Source organism: Culex pipiens, chromosome 3 (assembly GCF_016801865.2).
Source record: "Culex pipiens pallens isolate TS chromosome 3, TS_CPP_V2, whole genome shotgun sequence".
NCBI lineage: Eukaryota > Metazoa > Arthropoda > Insecta > Diptera > Culicidae > Culex > Culex pipiens.
The window spans coordinates 46,565,965-46,585,018 of record NC_068939.1 but is presented as its reverse complement, the minus strand read 5'-3'; the positions used below and the strand labels follow the sequence as shown (position 1 = coordinate 46,585,018).

Here is a 19,054-nt window from a genome sequence, read left to right as displayed (position 1 = left end):
GTCAGCCTTCTACATATAGAAGGGGAATGTCCCTATTTTGGACCTACTAAATAGAGTTTCGACCCAATTGGTGTAATCTAAAACTGGTCAATTATGAAAAGTTCGGCAAATTTACAGAAAACGTTTCAAAATTTGGACCTAGACCCAAAATAGGTACACCTGCTCTATGGTGAGACAGAATGGCTGGAGACGGGTTCGCTGGTTGCGGCACTCAAATGGGATTGCCGGCACCGACTGGAAATATTGTTGTTGTTTTCGGAAGCCGAGCAGAAAGCTTTGCCAACAAAAAGTTCTGCTGATTTGAGTTTTTTTCAAGGGGGTCGAAAATCGAAGAAGTCGTTTCGTTTGGTGTAAATTGGATTGTTCGGGATGGTTGAGGAGGTTATGGTTGGTAATCGTTGAGGATTGACGCAATCAGAAGAGGGGCTCAAATTGAGGTTGAAAAGTTTTAAGAGATTTTTCTGTCACGTAACTTGATTTTGCTGTAGATGTCCCTATTTTGGGCTTAATAAATTCGCCGCCGGCCTCGATGATCTAAAGAAGGTCTAATGCCAATATATGACACTCTGTGTCACGGTATGACAGTTGTACTACATTACAGATATAGACATTCATACAAGCTGTTTAAAAAATCAAATTAAAAAATCCTGGACTTCGCTATGGAAACTGCAAGAATCTCACAACATTAAATCTAATGTCCAACCAAATGCAACTTCCCCATTCCAAAGATCTTCAAACGGTTCATTCCAGTTCTCCTACAACCCTACAACTCATGGGCTACACAACATTCCTGTACTGCAGCAGCATCGCCTTCGCCACCGCAAAGTCTCATCTTTCACACATCTCTCGGCGATCAGAAAACACGTAACACCACATCTTCAAGCCATTACGGCTTACGGTACAACCCGGTTTTGCCATGCAGCGCCCCAACTCTTGAACAAAACCGCAAGATGATGACGCGAGCACTCTACCAGAAGGGACCGAATAACTACTAGTAGTACCAATTGACGCTCTCTCTCTTGGATACTTGCTGAGGGGCTTCCCTTTTGATTCAATTGGAAGCAAAACATGAGGAAGCCGTCGAAGAAGAAGTCGTGAATGAAGCACTAAATAAAACTAGTTTTGCTGCCGCTACTACTCTGTTGCAAATATTTAAAGAATTGAGCACTCGACGAAGATCTGCTGCTGGCAGCACTGCACAGCGGAAGTCGTAAATAAGTGAGCCAATAAATCGTATGTACTCCTCCAACGAGCTAGACTTGGCAATTGTCTTGGCGCGCAGCGGTCATTCTAGTTGAGAGCTCGAAATTCAAATAGCGAGGTGAAAATTTTCAGTTTACGAGTGCAAAGCCATCGACCGAAACCGTTCAAGTGAAATCCCGAAAGTTCCAGAAGGGACCGTAAAAAGGGCACGTGTGCAACCGACTTGGTGGTACACCCGCGGGGTCACCAGCACTATACAAAACGTGTGTTTACCTTTTACTGAACCAATTTCCTCCCTCTGGGTACGGTGATTTAAACGTGGGAGTTCATTGGCGTAGTTTGGGTGAAAATCTCCGCTAATGCCAATATAGAGCTGACTAAGTGCCACCTACTGGCTTGCGAGCTCCAAATCGGCACTATATCTGCACTAAATTGGCACTTTTTAGAACGCAAGCTCCAAATCGGCACTATATCTGCACTAAATTGGCACTTTTTAGAACGCACGCCCATGTCCCCCCACAATCTCGTCCTGACATAATTCTCGAGCCACACCCGCGAGGATCGATTGGTGGTGTAACGCTACATGTCGTGTAGACCTACACACGATTTCTGCGGTGGCTGCTGCCGGCGACACACACATAATTATGGCTTTTTAAAGAGATTTTCCCCCTCTTGCCTTTTGTATGGCGAAAAACAGAGGGGCGGAGGTGGAAAACTGTTGAAACCGGGCCCGTCGTGTTCTATATTTACGCCCCAAGACCTGACTGATGTTGTCTCGGGGTTTGGCAGTAAAGAGGCACATGTACACACGACGACGAGACATGCTGGAGAAATTACACAAGCTCCCGGTTGGCTGGGGGTGGGGGTTGACGTGATGTGTTTTGGGAACACTGTGTAAAATTTCGGAATTTCAGAGTAAATATTGACCGTAATATCTCAACATTTTCTGTGATTTGATTACAGGAAATTCATGTAAAATTACTTTCGGTTAATCTAGTTTAAAACTACGTTTTTAACAGATTCAGGGCAACATCTAATTAAATAACAATTTATCAGAAATTTTGATCTTATCTTGATAAAAAATTTAAATAATTTTCAAATAATAAAAAAAATGAAAGTCATGTAAAATTACAAATCTTTTTTATATTAGGTCTACGCTACACATTTTGTTTTGTCTAGTTTTTGTTTGTTTTCAAATAACACTGTCACTTTTCTGAGTTTTTGATCTTATTTTGATAAAAAAATCATATTTTTGATAAGTAAAAACAGTTTCATTAGAATCATGTAAAATTACATGTTTTTAATACTAAATTGTTCAAAACTGACAATGAATGTTTTTTTTGAATTTCGATTTGATTTTGATAACAATATGATTTAATTCAAGCTTTATTTTTTTTTTCAATAAGATTCATGTAAAATTACATGTCTTTTCAAACCAAGTCGAAACAACATATTTTTAGTTAAGTTTTAGTTTATTTAAAAAAAAACACCTGAATTTTTCAGAAATTTTGATCATATTTCGATAATTGTTAAATTCAACCAAAAATTCAATAACATGTTAATGACGTAAAAATACATGCATATTTAAAAACTTATTGCGAGCAACAAAATTGCTCACAGATACTTTTGTTTATATCTTCCTCATTATTTTCGGGAGCGAATGACCCATAGGGTTAAAGTTCCCCTAATAAAATCAACAACAACAAAATCCTCAGTATTCAAATTTCAAAAATATGCATGCAATTAACGCACAAATAAATTTAATTTTTCACCGTGTAACTTTGACGTTTCTACCTAAGTGCCAACCATTCGGCAAATAACTGTAAAGGCTGTCGTTCGGAAAGGATATAAAATGCCAACTTTGTGACACGATGGCGTTATGTCCCATTTTTGCCTCGAAAAAAAATAACCAGTTCAACAAATAATATATTACATGGGAATCGTGTAAAATTACATGTACTGTTATAAAATTGTTACAAATGTTGCGTGTAACTTTACACATAATTTTGCCTTGTCTACTTAAGTGCCAATTATTTGGCAATCAGCTAATAAGCATTCTTATCTCGCCAAAAAATCGATGCCTCTGTGCTTGTTCTTAGCTTCCTGTTTTTCCTATCTAGTTAGCATAAGAGAGCACCGAGGCATCGAAATGTTATAAACTCAACAAGCAAATTGATTACTTGAAAATCATGTAAAATTACATGGTTTGTTATGAACAACAAATCTTGCTCAATTTCACGCTTATTTGTTTGTCTCCATATTGTTGATGTTTTCATTCATGAATTCATTTGTATTTAAAGTTGAAAAATCATCGATAAAATTAACGTACATAAAAATTACATTTTTAAGCGTGAAACTTTGCACTTGACTTTGACATGCCTACTTAAGTGCCAACCATTTGGCAAACAACTGTCGAGCCGGGTGAACAGGGCGTTGAGGCCTATTTTAAATTTCGGCAAAAATAGCTATTAATTTAGCAAGCAAATAGGTTACATGAGAACCATGTAAAATTACATGCATCGGATAATAAAATCAGTCTAATAAAAAAATGTTTCTCAAGTTTCCTGTTATTTTTTTAAATATTACTAACAACAGTATAAATACATCTATGTTCAAAATTCCATAAACTAGGACGGAATACACGCACAGAAAAATTACATTTTTCACCGTGTAACTTTTACGTGCCCAACTAAGTGCCAACCATTCGGCAAACAATTGTAAAGCCCTGTCGTCCTGAAAGGATAGACCGTGGAAACTATGTGACACGACACGACGTTGTGACCCATTTTGGGCTCGCCAGGCTCAGGTTTCAGCCGTCACTGTCGCTGTGTTACAGTTCAGTGGACCGATTTGTGGGTTCATCGATGTAAGTGGAGCGCACGAGGATGTTGTTCCGGTTTCCGGAATCGGATCTTGATGAGGGAAATGGGTTGATTACCGATAATGGTGATACCGCACTAATTGGACACGTGTAATGAGGTGTTCATTTTCGGGTTTTTGGAGTGTTCAGAAATTGAAGAAACTCGTCAAAGTTAGCTGTTGGTTTACCCTAGCAGTTTGCACATTTCTTGAGCTCCTCAACACTTGGATTTCAATTTGACACTCTTCAAACCAAACACGCTTAAGGTCAACGGGGTCACATCAGCCCAGCAAATCTACCTGTCGAATGTCACACTCGCCGCGCTTTGGTCACAAACAATTTTCCCAAACAAGGTCTTTGCTGTTCTCCACCTGATCAGCCACAATAGCGCTGATCATCGCCGCTGCGGATTCAATTCATTCTTCTCGTCAAGATTGACAGCTCGGCGATAAATCATTCCCGCACCGTACAAGATCTGTGCGCGCGTGAGAATTCATCAGTTTCTACAAGGTCCCACCAAGTGTCTGTGGAAGCTTCATCTGAAGACGACTCCACCAATTTTGGCGGTGGGCTCAATTACGGATTTCTCTCCGTGTACACGGAGGTCATTATTGACCTCAGCAAAGTAGCAAATTTTAAACTCAAAAGTACTTTAGTTTTAGGCGTGCAGAGAGAGAAAGAGTACCGGCAATTATCCAGAAGTAGCCAACAGAAGTGGGATTGCGCAACGGATTCGTTTCTAGCTCAGGTTGCGATATCTTGTGGGTACCGCAAGTTCCACCCGGGAATGGGCGTCCCGGAGAACCGGTTTGTGGGATTGGTTAGATATTTGCTAGCTTGGCCGATCCCGCAGGGGATCGAGGTGAGAAACCTGTCCTGGTAGATTTACCGAGTAGCAGTTGAACACCTCGTATAAGTTACTCTATACGGTTGGCACAATTGGCCAAACTTTGAACTTTTACGTCAGCACAAGTACTCAATTTTGATGAGCACGATGTAAACTATCGAATTTCACGAACCACGTTGTTGTAGGCATCATCGCGCGGGGAAACTCCATCAACAACATAATTCTGCGTCCGAAAGCAAGCTTATTGGCTTGTTACGAAGTTTGCGGGGTGCAGCGAACCATCGTCTGCAAACAAATTGATTTGGGTGCGTTTGTGTGTGGTTTCCCACAAGAAATCGCACGTGGAACCCAAAACAGCTAGTTTGTAAGGTAGTTTTAACCCTCAAGATAAAAAAAGTCGTCAAAGTTAGCTGTTGGTTTACCCTTGCAGTTTGCACATTTGGTGACCTGACTTCCACATAGATTTCAATTTGACACTTTTCAACTCTTCAAATCAAACACGATTGAGGTGATTTAAAATCCCCATTGCTACTTGAGGGTTCACGGTGTAACAACCAACCAAATTTGCTCGCGGTTTTCACCGCTCACGTAACGCGCTAGGCACAATGGGCGTCTTCCCCAGCCAGCCCCAACTTCCCCTACCCACACACACTTCTGTCAAACACCACGTCGGCGGCGATGAATCCTAGCGATAGTTTTGTTTCGGGCGCTTGAAACAATAACGTATTTAGCATTCATTCGCGTACCGCGCGGCGACTTCTGCTGCTTCGTTTTGGTTTCGGATTTCTTTTGAGTTTTCGAGTCTTTGTGTTTTTATTTCGATTTGGTATTAAAAAATCAGACCGGTGACATGAATCGTGAGGGAATTGGAAAGATACACACATGATCGCTTTTGTGACGGGGAAGATGGCAATCGGATTCGTGACTTTATGTAAAGTATTTTAGAGAAGAAAAACACAGTGATCCTAAAATCAGCTCAATATTGTTTGTCTCAAAAAATCAGAAAATTAATAGAAATATAATTCAAAACATAAATTTAAAATAGAAATACAAATAAAAAAAAAAATAATGGGATCAGCCAGAATCAGTATATTCTTGATAAAAAATAATGGGTCTATAATTAAAAAAACAAAAGTTCACGTTGTTTATGAACGGCTTCCTTGGCTGATACTTGGTGAGCGTTTTCTCTTTGACCAAGAAATTTATTTTGCAAAATTAGTTCGTTCATAAAAATCATAGTACAATTTTGGCAGCGATTCATACAAATATAATTGAAAAATATTCTAATTATTTTTGTTTGATAAATTGCATCGTTTTCAAGACAAATGCAAAGTTTTTTTTTGCAAAAAAAAGGCATTTTTACTTTTTTAAATAGTGGCCATACTTGCCCAAGTACTAAAATATTTTAAGCAAAATTTTCTGATCTTTTCAACTTAAAATATTTCAAGAATTTTATAATTTGAATTAAAATAAAAAATATCTATTTTAAGACCTTTTCAAAAGTTAAGCTTGATTTTAAAATTTTGAAATTATTTTTATTAACAAAGATGGAAATTTCACAAAAGTTTCAACTTTGAAAATCGGACCAATAGTTTCCTAGATATTGAACCTAGACCTAGACAGTTGAATATTACAAGCTAATTAGGTGACACTTAGCCAAATTTATTGTCAGTACATAGTAATTTATTTGCAAAGTATCTTTTGTTTTCAAATCCGATTTTGTACTTAAAATTGTAGTTATTTTTTCACAACAGATTTTGCTAAACTTTTCAAAACTCTCGTTAAAAAAATAGCGACGCAAAATATTGTTGGTCTTTAGAAATTTCTTAAAAAGTATTTTCCTATGTTAAAAAGTGAAGCGGTATTGAGATACAATTCTTGTATGTATCCGTATTGTATGGGAACTTGTATGGACGAACCAACTGGCGCAAAATGGCCTTTTTGGTCATAGGGAAGGGTCTAAAGATTGCTTTTTGAGTAATATTTGAATGCATACAAACATACTCCAATATTTTTTTTCAGAAACGGCGTCAAAAAATATGTTAAAAAAAATTAAATTCGAAACACAGTTGTTTTTAGGTAGAGTACTTCAAAAGTTTTAGTCAAACACAAATATACAAAAAATGAAAAAAAAAATATTATTTAAAAAAATAATATAAAAAATCAAATTATCTAAATAAGGTTAAATAATAAAAAGGTTCAGAAAAATCACTATTTTGGTCTCTTTCAAATGTTTGAATTGATTAGACATTTGAAAACTTTTTATATTTTTGCATTTGAAAACATGTTTTGATTGAAATTTTACATAATATTGTCAGTTGAATAAAAGGCTTAAAAGCAAAGCTAACACAATACCTTTCCTTCCACCAAAAAAGTAAAAAAGCACTTCATTTTCAAAACAATGCCCACTAATAAGGCAAAAACTAAAGCAAAAGAAGCAGATCGACATTCCAAACACCCCTCCTCATTCTATCAACTGGAATGTCACGGCGCGCAACACCTCGACGAAAACGAAGTTTTCGGCTCTGGAATCGGATTATGCTGGTTGCGCGCATTTCAAAATAGTTGGCGAAAAAAAACGACCGTTTGGTAATGTCCACTCTTTTTATTGGGTACGTGAAATCACGCCATGGTCGAAGGCTTGAATTACGCCTATTTATGCAAATTTGATGGTTTTGGCGTGCGCGCGAACGTGAATCGCGGGTTGGTGGGAGGAGGGAATTAGAATTTTATGAGAGAGACGCGTAGATCCGGTAGATTTTTTGGGGATTTATGAAAATTGTGTGTGCGGTAACCGGCTTTTTTGTGGATAATGATTTTATTATGTTTTAATGGGGTGGGAAACCGGTTTTGAATTAGTCAAATTTAATCCGGTGATGAAGTTGAAAATAATGGGCTTAACGAACTTCTTAAATTTGAGCAAAGAACTTTTCATTGCGTCATGTAATGTGATCCCTTATAGGCGCAGAGCATAATTCCCTTATAGGCGCAGAGCATAATTCCAAGAAATGCATTTTCCCACCCCGTTTCTGGAAACTTATTTCGAACGTCCGCATTAATCTTACTTGGCGCGCTGCGCAATGTATGATGGATATAAAGCTTAACGTTTATTAAAATTCTTCTAGCGCCATTCACGGGCGCGACTCGTGGGATTTCTTGGAGCAAAAGCTCCACGAGTTTGTTGTGGAGAAGGGGGCTTAAGATGAAGATTTATGCGTTTTAAGACGTCGGAAAGCTTCCGAAGTTCCGGCTGAAAACGTGAAAAATTATGCACCTTCGAAAGTATTTACAAATTGACGCTTATTTGAGCTGTAATGGCCATACTCTGAGTAGCTTCAGTCAAGTCAAGAGCATTTTACTCTCAGGTTCACCCTTAAAAAAAGTTTTCCAAAAACAAAAAAAATCCCAAAGCAAAAAAAAAAGTTTCGATGACGGGAATCGATCCCGGAACCTTTGACCTCCCAGACCTCTGCCCTTACAGTTTCGGCTATCATCACTTGATGAATTAAAATTGGTTCATGCCAATAAATGAAGTCAGTAGGAGTGTATTGCTATTCACTATTTTTCTCTCAATCCAAATCGAGACCATTTTACTCTCGACTGTCTGCTGTGGGTGTAGTAGAATTTAATATAATAACCTCGACTATATTGTTTGACGCTGTTTGACAAATTCCTTCGCTGACAGAATCGCATTCCACATTACAACCATGTAACCGGAAACCCACCTCCCGAAAGGTTTGACAAATGTGATATTCTATGCTTGCTGTCACGACGATCTCCAACATCTCCATTGATTTATCTTCTCCGGCAGTGCCATTTGTCTGGGTCTGCAGAAGTAATTATACATCTCTGTGTGTGTGTGTGTGTGTGTTCCAATCCAATACCCGCTAACCGGTAGCGATATTATGGGAAAGTATAGTTTGTATCAGACTTTGTATATGCCGAATGCTGATACAACTTATCTCAGTCCCGGGTATTAGGTGGTGATAGCCCTCGCGCTGCTTCCAACGACCCGTTTCAGAATGACAGAGCTCCTTGCGGTCCAATTCCGAGGTCGCTGGGCATTGTTCGGCCCCGCCTGAACATAGAAGCAAGCATCTGAAGGAAACTCGATCTATATTTAGACTTCCAATCCCGTCAGGCAAATCAGGGATCAGCGCGTATTTAATATGAGAAGATAACATGTCTCAACACTACGGATCATTTCACTGCTAGAGTGTATACTTTCTGATGGCCGACTGCTTAGCGTCTCAGACCACCAATCCTTAGGCGTGAGTTCGAATCCCGCCTGATTCATTTTCGTTTTTGTTCATATTCAAAGTTCAAATTCATGATTCCAAATTTCAAAGGAACCGACCGGGATTTGATCCCTGAACCTTCTGCTTGTGAGGCAGAAGCCGTAACCATTAAGCCACGGAGCCGGTGTAATTATACATCTCTCGGAGTCTTAATGTGAAACACCTTCCAGTGACTTCTCGGAGCCGGAGTGTGTGACGTGTGGTTATCTGTTTTTAATCATGGGAACCGACTGCGCCACTATACTATCGACATCTTTGAACACTTGTTGTCCGCGGATGAACCTTTTCGGGGTTTATTGTTATTTTATACAAATTGATTCCAGCTTCTTCGACGCCCGCTCTATGAGCGTGAAACGAACTGTTGGCCCCTCGTTGCAAGAAGAGGAAAAAAGAAAGAGATTTTTGTTTGTTTTTCTATGCGTCTACAAACGAAAACGAAATTGTTTTTCTTCCCTGTTTCCTTTTCCGAGAGGTTAGATCGAATCGGTTTCCTGCCGGATTTGCTTCGGTTCAAAATTTGTTGGTTCACATTTTAAGAAAAGAGCGAGCACTAATCTGCAGTTGAACTGTTGCACATGGACATATTGAAGTCGAATCTTAAATGTTTGATTTAATGGGAATTGAGACTTCGAGGGACAAAAGCATTAAAAAAAATTCTAAGTCCACTCATTTGTAGTTTTGGCTTTCTTCATATTTTTCATGACAGGGTTGCCAGCTTTTCAAACATATAACTAACATATAAGCTTACGAAGTTGTCTTCAAACACATCTGCAAAAAGTAGAATTCATTCAAATTTTAAGCTTACAGCTTTTAAAAGTTTCATAAAATCATCGATAGGTAATGTTGTTTTTTAAAGGAGGAAAGTTCTTCAGATTTTATTTAGACTAGTTTTTAAGAGTTCCGTATATTACTCGAGTTACGATATCTGATTTCAGAACTAATCTGAGCTTGTTCAGTTGAACGGTTTTGAAAAATATTGATATTTTGTGATAGTGTTGCAAAATCTTCAACCCTTTCAAGTATACCAAAAAGTCTTTCAAGTTCATACTTTAATTTGCACAGAGATAAATCTGAAATGGGGGCAAATAATTTTTTTTTTCAAAGTCCAATTAACTGAAAACAATAAGAAATACATTTTCCTGCTTTTATAATCATATTTAGTATGTTTGTAATAGTTTAAAATATTTTGAATTTCTTCGCAATTACGAGTTAATTAAGTTTTGGAAATTTTGAAAACTGATTGCAAAACAACTAGATTGGCATAAAATGCATTTCAAAACCTTTTTTTGCATTCAAATGGTTTATAACTTAATTTTTTTTTATATTTTCTTATTTTTTTGAAAAGGTAAGATTACAACTTCTGATTTCATTAATTTCACTAAACTTACCAAACATAATAATTATTTAACGGCATAAATTATTTTTTTATTTAAAAAAAAATAATCGAAGAATTTAAGCAAATTAAATAAAAATAATGACAAAAATATTTCATGAAAGATTTTGTGTCAGAAGGTTTGTTCAATAACCTAAAATTTTGTTTAAATTTAAAAAAAAAATGTGAATATTCAGATATTCCACATAAATTGAGGTAAAATTACATCGAAAAAGAGGTAATATTAACCCATCAAGTGTTTTTCAAGCTTCCATAATTTAACTCTTTTTTCTTACTGTGAACGCCGTTTCCCCTGTAACTAAATGTAAATGTATCTACTTTGTTCAAGATTATTTTAAAAAATCAGCCGAAATACAGATGTTTAAATTTGCATTTCCAACTTTTTGGATCCCCTTTTGGCTGCAAGAGATTAAGATTTTAACTGTATTATTTAAATAGAATTTAGAAAAATATCAAAAATATTTTTTCCAAGAACTTCTTTTTATGTTTTTGAAATTGTTTTTCATGTAGTTTTTTTGGTAGAAATTTTTTAAAATTTGCTTGAAGACATTTTTGTGAAGAAGCAACTCTTTCACAAATCACGTAATATGTTAAATTTGATGAAATATTTGTTATTTTAAATAAAAATTGCGGCTTTCCTTTATTTTTTATGTAAAAATTCCTAACGTATTCATTTAAAAACACTTTCTCAAAATAAATATTATTTTAATCATTAATTGTTTTTTTTCAATCGAATAAAACAATCCTAAATCAGCACCAATCATTGTTAATGTATGTGTTGCTAAAATTGCGTTTTGCTGCACAAAATAGGGAGTCCCGAAAGTTTGAATTTTTTTAAGAATGATCAAACATGTTTTCAATCTATTTACTAAATGAAGAAAAAAAAAACTTATGCATGAAAATTTAAGTTTCCAGAGAACCTCCCCTCTGACGTTTAGATGCGATGCATAGCAGAGGACAGAAGAAAACAAGCAATAATTGGTCCAATTAAATCCAAATGATTACTATAAGACCTACCAGACCCAACTACAACACGAAAACAGCAGTCCAAGTTAGTCTGGTGGACCACCAGCTAAATTCATCAACCAACTTGACGGAAAATAAGCCGTTTTGAAATTTGTCGCTTGCCACACACGTGAGCTTCTCTGAACTGCTTTTTTCTCCTCGTTTTTTTTTTCTCTCTGTCGATTGTAAACAAAAACATTTCGCTTTCCACTTCAGCGGGCTGGAAAGTGCAAATTATAACGGATCTCCAATTCGGCGTGTGTGTTGTTGTCCCCAAAAAAGCGCGGTCCGATTTAAAGTTTGTGTGTTCCTAAAAGGCTTGAAATTGGACCAATACACGGGGCGGCACCGGTCTTTGATGGACGATCTCTGACGGGCTAATCATGCTAATTGGTAGCCCAAATTGGAACTTACCGAGCTGGGTGTCATATCGATTACCGGTTCCGGATCTTGTACGCACCACCAAAGCCATTCTTCAGCGCGTGCTGGAAATTACAGTTAAAACCCCGCTCTATGGAGAGAGGTTTTACCACCTGGCAGTCCAACCTCTTCATCAACGCTGGGGTACCTGCAGCGGCCTCACGCCGCTAATCTGGGCAGGTTTCCAACCTGCCCCGTCCGTTCGCGATGAGATGATCGTGGTCAGCAAAGAACCGTTTAACGCGTCCAGCGAGAGACTCTTTGGAGATCTTTAAGCCCAGTTGCGGTACTTTGCAGAACCTGAAGTGGCTTTAATAGTTCAGGTTTGGAGTTCCACATTCTTGCACTTGAACTACTGCTCCAGTAGTGGGGTCGGTCAGCAACGACTTCCAGATGGTCAGAGTAGTCAACGAAAAAAAAAGTGCAACCAGGTCGCACCGTTACGCACCGGCAGTTCTAATTTAAGAACCCCGAAAATAAGCGCGCTCCCTTCGACGTTTCTCTATTTATATAAAGTTATGCTAATGACGAAGGTTTAAGTCGTCGGTCACGGGCCCTTTGACGAAACGGCACCGCTACCAGCTGGCGTCGTCACGCAATTATACCGTTGAACGCGGCCCGAAAAATTTCGTCAAGTTCAAGTTAGTATCCTCGAAAAAGTTTGATTCCAGTGTTTTTGCTTCTTGAATACTTTGAATAGATTTTGTATGACTCTACTGAGCAATTTTTAGCTTTTTGCCTTATTCTCTCGATTTTTAATTTTAAGCTGTTTCACATAATTGATTTTAAAACCAAGGTTCCATACAAACTTTGGAGCTGTCAATACAAAAGGGCTATGAACACGTTTGAAAACCCGTACCTAATCGATTTGGTATCTTCGGTAAAGTTGTACATTGTAACAGTCACAGTAAAAACCCGATTAAATATCACCAGAGGTGAAATAGAGCCTTTCTTACAAAATGATGAAACTCCGAGAAAAATATTGGTGCAATTAATTTTTCAGATTCATAATGATACCACCCAGTGATAATTTGGCCTAAAGCTTCGAATCTTTTTGGGCTAAACCTCGAATGCCATTTTTATTAAATATAGAGGTACATTATGTGTCGCAAGATATTTAAATTTAATTAAGAAAAACATATTGGATTGACATTATTAGAAAAAAAATAAAGGGTACTCAGTCTTAATTGTTAGTCTACGATTAACTTAAAAAAATATGTATCGCTATTGCACTTTGTCGATCTATTATTAGAAGCCAGAAAGAACACTTTCACGCGCAGCGTAAAACGCGCAAGCGTAAAAGCGCTGGCGTTGAAGCTTCGACTTGACGAGCTTTCGAGCGAGAACGAGAACGAGCCGGGACTTCGAATTTGATGTTCAGTATATGATTTTGTATAAATCCAAAAATTTAATAGGAAAAAATAGGGTAAAAATAAGACGAAAAACACTAAAATGGCTATATCTCTGGAAATACATTTTGGAAATGCTTCAAATTTATGTTTATGGCGCATGTTTTTGAATGGCTTTTTGTTTGAAACTGAATTCTTTTAATTTGATAGTGTTATCTGTAAAATAGTCCAAAAAATACCTCTAAAAATGGCTTCGACCACATTTACTGGTCGAAAATTGTGAATCGAAAAATAAAATGTTCGTCTCCGACCCCACGGCTACAGATCTGACTTATAAAAATTGTGGGTTTTACGAGCGGTTTTCCAGTGATGGAAGACACAAATTTTTAAGAGCGGATCTAAACCTTCAATTTAGTAATAGGATTTTTTCCTGGGACGAATCCTCGCCGTGCACGAATTTTTTAAGATTTCTGAAAAAAGCGTTTTTCTAAAAGCAAACCTTAAACCTTTCTTTTGTAAGAAAGGCAAAAAAGGTTAAAATATTAATAAATTCATGAAAACATTGTTTTTCTTCAAGGGTCGCGTCTGTTTTCGATGTTTGTTTTCAGAATTCTAAATTTGTAAAGGCCTAAAAATGCTCTTTTCATAAAAAATCCTGTTAAAAATACAAAAAAAAGTTATTGAATGAATCCTAAATAGTTTACAAACGACAGACTTGAATACGAGCGATTCCAGCTAAATCACGATTTTTTCTGGTACTTTTGTACCCGACCCTCTCCAGTTTCAAGGAACTTTTTAGACATGTTATCCTAGGCCTATACAAGCCACTTTTATGTATATGGAGCCAATTTTATACTCAAAAATGACATTTGAGAAGGTACGCCCTTATTTGTATTTTGTGATTTAAAAATTACTACATCTCGAAGCCGTTGCATCGTATCAAAAATTGGTCAGAGACAAACTTTTAGAAAATTGGACGGGCTTTCTTTTGTTGGTAGTGGTTAGCGTGGTAGCCTCTTAACCCCAGTATGGCCTGGGTTCAATCCCAGACGGACCCGGTGGCATTTTTCGAGACGAGATTTGCCTGAGCACGCCTTCTATCGGATGGGGAAGTAAAACGTCGGTCCATTTGCGTAAAAGAGGCTATGGGTGACTCACCACACATAACCTTTGGACGCCTAGAAATGAGCAGAAACTTGCAACAGAGCCCACAAAAGACCCGGGGGTCGTTAAAGTGGAATGCTTTGCTTTTTTTGCTTTGCTTCTGAAAAAAAAAACACTGAAAGAAAAATGCACGCCACTTTTATGAGATTTTTATTTTTTTTATTTTCAAACTTTTTTTTTAAACCTTCAAGGTGATGTTACGATTTTTTTCGTTCAAAATTTTTGAGGGAAATAATTGGACGAGCTTTCCAGTAAAAAATGTCATTTTGAGCACAATTGGCTCCATATACACAAAAATGGCTTATATGGGCCTGGCATAAACTGTCTAAAAAGATCCATTGAAATCGGAGAGGGTCGGGTACAAAAGTACCAGAAAAATCGTGATTTGAGGTGGAATAGCTCATACACGTTTTTTCAATAAAGATTTAAATATTTTCAAGGAAATTTCAAAGGGGGGATAAAACTTGAAATAAAAATTCCAAATTTTGCGTTACGTAATAAAAGAACGCTCTCTAACTCTAGGCTTACCAAATCTTTAAAGTATTTTTTAATCATCCAACTACAGACAGCTAGGCTCTGTTGATATGATTTTTACTAAAGCTACAATATCCGGTCCATTAAGTTGTATAAATTACACCTAAGTGTCGCTACTCCATGACAGTGCTGCCAGTTTTTTTATTGTTTCAAAAGGGGTTGCCAGATTTTCAATGTATTTTTTTATGGTTGTTGAAATAGTCACTAACATTGGCAAAATTATTCAAGAAAAGCATAAAATTAGCTGCATATTTTTTTTTTTTTCAGTTTTAAATTCTGGTTTGATATGCAAACGTAAAGGAAGGTTTACAAGGTTAATTAGAATTAAAAATTAATTTGTAGAGAAATTCCAACAAGGCACACGGAAAAAAGTCAATTTCTGATATCATGAATTGTGTTCATGAATTTGAGAACCACGAAGAAATAAGTTTAAATAAGTGCAAATGCACCATACTCATGAATAAGTTCCTCAGTGGTTCCCACATTCATGAACAACAATTCACGATTACGATATTGATTTTTTTTTTCTGTGCAAAAATAAAGTTTTATCGATTTCCCAAAGATTTTGTTCAGATAGGGAGGGTTCAACGCATCAGAAGACATTTACGACAGTCCCGGTTGGAGTGTTTTGGGTGAGGAAAATCAGGGGTTTTAGAGGGAGAGAGGCGGGGACTCTTGATCCGACGAGCAGTTGGGTGTAGTATATGTCACGAGACACGCACAATTCCGTGGCTGTACGACGTACAGGTTGCAGCTAGATGTAGCGAGCAAACTCCATATTTTCTAGTAATTACCCTTGTTAACTGTTGGGGGATCTTGTGGTGTAATAGACCAAGAAGACTGCTGGAATTGAAAATTGAAATTGGGATTAAATTAGTTAATACTACACAATAAAAATGTGTCAATTTGGAAGGTTTCTTTTTTGAAGTAATTTTACCTCAATTTAAACTGAAAAAGTGACATAACACCAGAAAAGTAGTAAAATTACACATTTTCAGAGGTTAATTTACAAATTTCTCTGACATAAAAGATGTACCCCTTCCAGATGTGATATTACCATGTTTTTTTTTACTGTGTAGACAATTTAAAAACTAGTTGTTAGTAAAAGTATTGAGGTCGTAATAGAGTTCATTGGTATTGGCAAGACAGGGCAAGACCAAAAAAGTGAAAGAGGTATGCCCCGTAACTCGGTGAAGTCACATGTCTATTCGATGAATCACACTCATTTGCGTGGCAAGAAGCGGCCATCGCAGTTTCCGCTACAGGTCATCGCTGGCTGCTGCAGGTCTACCCGCTGTCTTCTTGGAAGAGAACATCTCACAGTCACTAGGCGGTTGACCTAGTTCCGAGCTGTTGCAACACTGGGCTTCGCCGCTGTATTCTTTCATAATCATCATCATTGCCATCTTCCTCAGTACGAGGGTGCCGCGAGACCCCGTCCAAAGGCCCTATTGTCATACTTGTAGAGTCTCACTGAATGAAGACTTGCAGCATCACACCGCAACAACAACAAAAAACTCTTAAAAAACTACAACCACAGCTAATTTCTTCTCTTATTTTTCCGTCTCTTTCAGGTGAGTTTTCAAACCGGCGCGCCGCGCTCGCTGAAGTTATTATTGAACGGATGTGCGGAATGTTTCTGAGCTCTGGAAGAGCAGCCCCCCAAATGGAGTTGCATCACCGCTGCAATGCAATGGACTAATAAATCAGCCGCACAGTGTTGGTTGGGGGTGCTATTACACGGTACGGTGCTCACCTGACCTGAAGATTGAACAAGCCCTTTTCATAGCGTTGCTGCTTGAAAGGCATCGGTATTGTAATAATACTATCTACATGAAGTTCCGACGTAACCCCAAGCAATGCAATCAAACCCCTTTTTATTGCATTTCCCCTTATGATGTTTACCAACGATTGCAATATGTCACGTCGCCTCCCTCTCTCTCCCTCGTTATCAGTCTCGATTGCAAAAACGAGTCTCATTTCGCTACACTTGCAATCAACCATGTGTCGCCGGCACTTTCTGCCAGAGTCAGAGTCATCTCGTTTAATTTGCTGTGTTTTATGTTGATTGTTATTTGTCCTTTCTGTCTATCTGTATCTCTGACTATACAACGCGAATAATTATGTGCGATGGTTGGACGAGTGCAATTGCATAAACAACAACTTGAAGGCAAACGGACTTGGAGGTCTTCCAGGTCGCGATGACTAAGCTCTGTTATCAACAGCTTCATTTCCTGATATACCGACTGAAGAACTACCTGCTTCTGCGCAAACTCGCCACAAATTGGCAAGGATTCGCCCGGCGGAATTCCGTGTAAGTCATATCTCTCCCCCGCGATGACTAATCTTTCGCATCTCTCGCTCTGAAACCAGGAAGTTTGTGCGAGTTTGCGTGAAGCTTCGTGATTGCACCAATACACACACGAGAGACTCACTGGCTGTTCAAGGATATTCCGGCTTCCCCCGAACTAGGGGGCAGGCGATGACTCATCCATTATTGTACAGACTGAAGTCTACGACGCGGGCTGATTATGGGCTTCTTGTTGCCTGTTCAAACTGGGTGAACGAACACACTTGGGCACTTTGTCATCTTTGTTTTCTCGTTTTTTTTCTTTTCGGGCCTCGGGAATCGCACGTGGCACGTGACCGAGCGATCCAGGGGGGGTTCCCTTCGAACCGAAAGTGAAGAAATGATCCGGCCGGTTTGTTTTATTGGCAATATCCTTGAACTTTTCTTTGGCGTTTCTTTTTTGTTTTGTTTGTTTGGTACCCTACTTGGTGAGTTCGTACTGAGTAGAGGGTTGTGGAACGAATCTGCTACCCGGGATCGTTTACCACCGTCACCTATGCAGAGGGGAGTCGGTCATAAATGCCCCGGGAAGCGGTGATTGGATTTATTGGGAAGAGTTTTCAATTTTATGGCAGGTTTACAGCTTGTTTGAAATGAATTAAAAGTGCAGTGGTTTTGTTAGAAGTCCAGGTAGCTAGTTTATGATCTGTGTTATCCTTGTAAAACTTCAACGTACTTGGCAAACGAGACATACTGTGATATCCATAAAGAACTTTTTATTATTGCTAGCCTAAAAGAACTTGTCATGATCAGTTAATTTATAATTGAGTATAACGACTTCCAAATTTAACTTATTTTACACAATTATAATAATGAAATACGGCGAGATGAAAATGTTAATAGGCCTGTTTACCCCTTGTTTTATGTAATTTTACCATAATTTATTCGCGAAAAAAAATTACATGAATAAGATAAAAATTTACCAGATTGTGATGTAAAATTCAAAATTTTTCTGACGTAAAACCAGAAAAAAAATGTTTCAGTAGAATGTGTAATTTTACATTACAAAATAAGTAAAATTACGTATGCCACATAAAATTTTCGTTTTTTATATAATTTAATTGTTTACACACATTACCTTAAAAATAGGTAAATTTACGGCTAAAAAATGTTCAACTCGCCGTTCGCTTTACTTTTTTTACGTTGTAGATTAATCTTTTATAATGTACCGTCATCAGGGGTGACATTGGGTCTGGGGGTGAGATTGGGTCATACAAAAATGCTGAAATTTGTATGACCCAATGTCACCCCTGATTACGGTACACAGCAAAAAGTAGTTAAACAGCTGAGTGTAAAAGGCCTGTACACAGTAAAAAAAATCTTGGTTATATTACATCTTGGAGTTGTTAGTTTGCCTCTGAAAATGTGTAATTTTACGTATTTTCTTGTGAAATGTCTGTCTAAATTGATGTAAAATTACATCATAACAGAGGTTATATTCAGCCATTCAATATTATACCTTCCAAATTTACACATTTTTTAGCTGTGTATGTAAAATAAAAATTGCACTACTTTAAAAAAATTTACAACCAGAAATATGTAGCCAATCAGAATGGAAACCTTTTTACTTCATTTTACCCCAATTTATGTGGAAAATGTGGACTTACACATAAACAGATGTAAATTTACGA

General features: G+C 37.7%; 1 protein-coding gene across 2 annotated transcripts in view; it reads left to right on the top strand.

Annotated features, from left to right (window-relative positions):
- The window catches only part of LOC120412598 (formin-binding protein 1-like), a 113,988-nt gene that overhangs the window by 28,808 nt on the left and 66,126 nt on the right, over nt 1–19,054 (top strand). The gene's annotated exons all lie outside the window — the stretch shown is intronic.